Source organism: Leuresthes tenuis, unplaced genomic scaffold (assembly GCF_036924035.1).
Source record: "Leuresthes tenuis unplaced genomic scaffold, fLeuTen1.0.hap1 SCAF_18, whole genome shotgun sequence".
Lineage (NCBI taxonomy): Eukaryota > Metazoa > Chordata > Actinopteri > Atheriniformes > Atherinopsidae > Leuresthes > Leuresthes tenuis.
This window is the reverse complement of record NW_027325372.1, coordinates 10,498,293-10,504,962: the sequence shown is the minus strand read 5'-3', so window position 1 is coordinate 10,504,962 and position 6,670 is coordinate 10,498,293.

The window sequence follows — 6,670 nt, the reverse complement described above, 5'->3', positions numbered from 1 at the left end:
AGGTAAGATTAAAGCCAAACCAGATAGTGACACTCATAAATGTAAGGTCACACCACCATTTGTTTGATAGCATGAGCATCAGTTGGTTCATCTGTAGAAATTATTGCAAAAGAGGATGTTGTTTCAAAATAATTGGCAGGTGATTGGATGAAGCATATGTTAACCAATGTCATGACCAACCTTCAACCAGTCAGACTAATGATGTGCTACAAATGGAGCCCCTCAATGAATATTTGCCACTTTTGTTGACTTTAATTGCAGTTAAACCGGCAGCATTTATCTGGTTGATCTGTACGTCCGTGTTTTGGCCTCAAATACATAGTTTGGAGCCTGGCAAGATGGATTATCTCATGAGAATGTTGTTGCAATGTTGTTTGTTGCACACTGTGTAAGATTAGACATTTAAAGCAGTTGCTGACAGTTTTCAGGTTTTAGAAGAGACAGAAAGACATGTCAGTGAGCTTCCTTTTAGTGGGTATCATGTATAATACTGAAGTTAGGGTTGACAAACTAAGTTGCCAAGTAGGAAATCTGATTCTTCTTCTTGTTTTTTCCCCCCACGAAATATAACATTTGTTGACGTCAAATTTCAAGCCCATTAAATAATGTTTTTAATGAGTTTAGAATTTCTGATCTCTTGGTTGGAAAAGTAGAAAAAAATTAAGAAAAAAAAAAAGAAAGTACGATCAGCAATAGTGTTTTTAGCTGTTAGATCGAAATATGAAATTATAGCGGGACTACATTTATCATCTGTTTAGCTAGTCTGTTTCATTTCGGTAATTAAGCAACTGATCATGTGTTCACACCGTGTAGAATCAATATGGACTTTATAACTTCCGAGGAACCGCGACAGCAGCAAAAGCTAAAAAATAATTGCGTCATGGTTTCGTCCTCCTGATTGGAAGATCGAAGAAACCTGAGGAAAAACAAGGAGGACACAAAGAGTAAGTTTACTCCTGTTTTGTGTACATTTATGCTGCTGGTCACTTTATGAAATGGTGGAAAATTAATGAAATAAAACAAAGAGACGTGTACTTCGGCTTTTTCAGCACGTGTCTTCAACTGTTTTTTTTAAGAACAAAAAAACAGCTCAAAGCTTTAAAACACGGGCTGATATCACGTCTACAAGTTTAAGTTTCCATTTTTTTAATTATTATTGTTTCCCTAGGTTTTGGGGTTTTTTTTTTAAGTCCATTGAGTTTTTTAAAAGTTTGATCGAGTTCAGATGATGCGGATGTGGATGCAGATGCAGTGAATCTGCCACCAGGTGGGATCATTGCGTCATGTTTGAAGGATCTGCGAGAAACTGATGAAGTGTGAACAAACAATGGCGTGTTTGTTATCACCGTTGGCAGTGAAAGTGTTGATCACTCCCTGTGTTTAAAACAAGTCAGAAACAAACACTTATTCTAAACGAGTTGTTTCAATTAGATCCTGCTCATATTCACTTTATCGGGAATAATGTATCTGACCGGAAATCTGCAACAATACGCATTTAGTTCTTTTAGCTCATATTTTGGACGAATATAAATTCGCACACACTCCGTTATTCTCCATGAAAATGTTTCTTTTTTTCCAACTACACTCTTTTCTGTTGTTATTGATCTGCTGCCTATATAATTCATATCGGGAATTTTCAGTTTTTCGAGTGAAAGAGATGGTTTGATGCCATGTGAAACTAATCCAAAAACGCGAGAAATACAGTTCACACATGATTTAAAATGCCCGCCCTTTTACCAGCCTTGAAAACCTGGAAAATCTATTTGAATTTCACCTGATGTCAGACACAACTCCTCAATCAACTGAGACCCAACTTAATTTTACATTTTATTGATTAAGTTTTGGGTATTAGAAGAGCAGTTATCTTATAGTAATAGATTATTCATGACAAAATAACCCTATCAGTCTCTTATTCATAAATAATCAGCACAGTTCGACTTGTAATACAGAAGATAATTAAAGTAATTTGTGATTGAACGTTTTGGATAAATGCAGTGCATTATAAGTAAAGTTTTTGTGATGCAGAAGTACCAAATTGTATGAAATGGAAATATTTTATACCTCAAAGATATGCTTGAGTAAACATATTGTACATTTTTATTGTCTACATTGCAAATTATTACTTCTGTGGGATTTATTTACAATGCAATAGCATGATGGAATAGTTTCATATGAAGATACATCCAATTGCTCTTAGGAAGACATTCAGCCTGGTGCAGCTCATCATGAATGCTGCTCACCGATTAGACAGCTTTATAATTGCTCTAGGTGGCCCTCCTGGTGTGCAGTATATGTGTGCAACCCTCCTTCATTATAGTGCAGCTCAGTTAAAAAAAAAAAAGACAGCTCCATGTTATCAGCCTTGATTGGAGGGTGAAGAGAGGTGCCTCTGTTGTGGGAGGACTGCAGTTCTCAGGCCGTCAATAGCCTCACACAGCTCAGCTTGAATGCAGGAGTTTGATGTCCGTCCCCCTTTGTCATGGAGCCGATAACGCAGCTCCACATGGGGGTGTGACCCTGAGGTCACAAGGTCGGAGAGGAGCGAACAGAGGCCAGTCTTTAGGGACTCCTTATGGAGTCCCTTTTTCTTCCACCGGACGCGTGGCTCGCTAATTGATGGTCCACCTCCTCACACTCCAAGTGTGAAGAGCTTGATGCCCGAAAATGACTGCTGGCGTGAGCTGGAGGATGAGGAGTGAGCTGTGGGGACTGTAAAGGAGTGAGGTGTAATTAGTTTAGCTGTGTTGCTCAGCCCACGCATTGTACGGTAGTTATTTTCAAAATTTTTAGTTTTTGAGTTTTGTAATTTCAGTTGAGTTTAGGAGAGGACGTGGTGATTATGTTTGATTGTATCTGTCTACTTTTTGTTAAGAAAATCATTTAAGCCATAAAGTCTAAGAAAGCAGCCAAATAAAGCTCAAATAGGTTAAATGAACAATCACATAAAGTTTGGAAAATTATTAAATTCACACAAATAACGAGGTAAAACCATCATATAATGTAATTATTTTTCCCTGTTTAAATTGCTTCTGATCATGAATGAATCAATCACCAATCAGTGTCAGTGCTTTAGGGCCCTTATTATTGACAATTAAGAATAAACTGATTTTAAAAATTCACATTTACAATCTTCAGTTGATCCTCTTTATGCTCCCAGGGAACTAGACCAATTTACAAGATCAAAATCTAATCTTATTAAAAGCTATCAAAAACTTATTCTTCAGATTATGTTTGGAACGGTCACCTCACTGTGAATGTCTGTGATGAGTAAGATTTTCATCAGAAATAGCAGATGTTTCACTCTTATCCATGATAATTGTACAATTGTCTGCACAATGAAAACATAAGAGAAGCAAGGAGGAGTTGAAAAGGCGTGCCAAGTTGTCTGGGAACCTTGGCAACGAGCTTTACCCACAACCCTTTACCCCATCGTTGTTGCTATCTGGGAAACCAAAAAATATTATGGCTTCTCTAAATTGTGTATTCCAGTTTAGAAAAGCAGGTTTTTTTGTTGTTAATTTTGAGTCTTAGCTGTTTTCTCCTTTTCTTCTGGTGCGAATACTAAAATACGCAGAAATGTAATCTCATTGACATCAAGTGTACGTTAAGTTCATGGTCACAAACTTGCACACGCAGCAGAATCAACCTCTCATTGGTAGAAAATTTAATGCTGTTGCATTTGTTTTTGTCCAATAAAGGTCAGAAAATAGAGAATCATTATTTCCTTCAAATAACTTTAAAGACTTTACAACGATGCAATGATTTCTTATAAAGAAACCTGCACTGACTGTTAAGGAAATGACAACTTAAACCATATTTAAGACTCACTGTTTTCAATAAAGGTAATAAAGATTAACTTTACTGAGTTTGGATTGTGTAAGATACCTATGCTGTGAGCAATACTTAGATACTATCAGTAAAAAGTCCTGTTCTGCTTTAAATGAAATGTTTCCAGTGGAAATTAATTTATTCTACTCATCAATAGCTTCGGAGGCCGATCATGTCTGACGTTTCACTGCATGCTGTGCAAACTGTGCATGTGACAAAGAATTTTTAATCGTATATCTCCAAGAAAAGAGAAAAGTTGTGATCGTGATTCAGTCAATATTTATTTTCTTTTAATTCCTGTTTCTGTAATGTTCCATATTATCACATTAGTGGTGTGTCTGGTAATTTACTGAAAATGTAGAATTATTTTACTTATTTTTGTCTCTTTTTTGCATTCCTTTCAAGTTGAGTGGACTGTAATTGAAAATTGGCTCTAATGATTATACACCATCAGACATGAACTATTAGATCAACCGATCAATACAATTGCATGAATACAAATAATAGAGATCTAGACCTTATGATGGAGTAGACTGTAGTCACGATCTCAGATGCCGTCATCAGTGTCTGTCAGGAGTGCTGTGAGTTTAGTGTAAAATCTGCAGCAGCTAGATGCAGCTGTATCAGTTTCTCTGCACAGTAAAAACTGGGGCTTCCTGCAGTCAGCGGCTTTAGGATCAGCTTCATCTATATAATAGCCTCTGATATTCGAGCCAATTAGACCAACAGTTCACAGGGAGTGTTTCCACACTGCTTCAATTTGTACTGGGGGTGTGACGGCTGACTTAAAGGCAGGCATGTGAAAATAGAGACGGACGGGGTATCGTATGAACCCATGGTGGTGCTCTGTGGAGGATGCGGGATGCAAACATGAAGCATTTTATCAGGGGAAATATTTGCACGACTGAGGTCATTGTGATAATTCATAACTACACGTTGGCAATTTCTGGGTTTCATTGGTTCAAATACTGTGCTTTCTTATTTCTTTTGAGTGAGCTGTTCATGAACATGGTTTGGACATCTTTCAGAGGGCTTCACCTGCATATGCTTTAGTGAAAAAGGTGCAATCCCACAAATGACGAGACTTGAGGAAAAAGGTTTTGATCCTTTTTATTTCTTTAATCATTTCAATCCCTCTCAAGTTGATCTTGTAAGCAGGTTGAAAACCGCTATTTTTCTAGATTGTTTTTTTTTGTTCAACTGAAGTGAAAAATTAACATTTTCAGGCAGCATCACAAACATGTTGTTATCTTGGTCTTCTTTTGTGAATTTAGATACTTTGACTCTGCTCATTAGTTAAGCTCCAGAAGGGTCACTTTGACCTGAAGTTATACCTCCGAAACAACTCCAATGGTGTCTTTATTATATTCAGAAGCGGTCTCTGATCTGTTCATTGGATTTAACAGGGTGGGGAAAAGACCTGAGGGCGATTGTTCACTCTCATGTCCTGCAGCTTCCCACATGTCTTCCTGTACTCCCATCTAACCCCACCTCTTTTTTGAAATACTATTAAATTGTGTGGGCTGTTATGGCAACACATCGGTGTTGCTTGTAGAGGCTATATTCCAGAGCAATGCTTCCATTTGAATTTAGCTTTTTCATCCCGTCATCTCATTAAGTTTCACTCATGTCCATATTTTCTGCTCGTTTTTAGGGACAAGTAGAGAATGTCATTAATTTCCACAAGTTAAGAAGACGCGTCCATCAAACGTGAGACTGTGGCTCATTTAAATAAACAGTGTCTTGACGAGGTTATAATCACCACTGTGTTTTTCTTGTGCCGCCACAAAGCATTAACATGTGAAAGCTCTGAGTTCCTGTGAACTTATTTGACCCTTGACCTCTCCTCTGTGCCTTGCAGACAACAAATAGCTGCAGCTGGGATGGAGACTTCCCGGTCGGTTCTCACCCACAGACTCCAGACTGCAACATGTCTGCTTACAAGCAGCATTGAGTGAGTAAGAATAAGTGATTATTATAAGTGGCTCTGTCTTGTTTTGACTATTAATGACTTATTTAGACGCATTCTTTTGTCCTTCTTACACATTCAGTGTAGTTTAAACTCAAGAACAGTGCATAGATTAAAATTCAAACGTTCAAGGGCAGATATTTCAAACTGGTAGTAGCATCACAGGAAAAAGATTACAGCCTGCAGAGGGTGCTGTGTTGAAGTGTGTGAGGAGTGTGAGAATCTATCTGAACCTAGCATGTCATAGTAGCGTGTCAGGGAACACAGAGCTCAGTGTATTATTGATTAAATCCCAATCAGTTAAAACTATAAAGTTTGTGACTAATAAGTCTTGTTATTCCACATTCGTACTGTTTTGATCTGTGGTTGCATTTTATGGCTTTTACTCTGTTTTTGTAAAGAGTCTTTGATTGAAGTCCTCTGATGTCCATGTGTTTCTGGAGGAAGAAAGCGAGCCTTGAACCCAAAAAAGTAGAAGACATGATATCAGGTCTATAACAGCAGATGTGGGATTATAATTAATACATTTACTGATAAAATGGGCTGATTATTAAGAGGCTTAAATTGAGTTGAACTCAACTACTCACAAGATGCTACAAATCTGACTCAAAAACTGTAGTTCAACTGTGTTTGTGCCAACTAGAATAAAGTATGTGCATGTTAGATTACTGTCTGTTTATGTGAGAAAATGCTTAGAACATTATATAATTGAGTAAAAAGTAAAGGGATTCTTGAGAAAGTGTTGAAATTTAGGTTTAGACTGAGGAAAAATTAATGCAGAAAGCTGCATCCATTTTTCTACAGAGCAGTACTATTGAGAGCTGCTAGGAGCTGGCGCCAAAACATTTCAGGCCACTATGGACTACTTTCAAA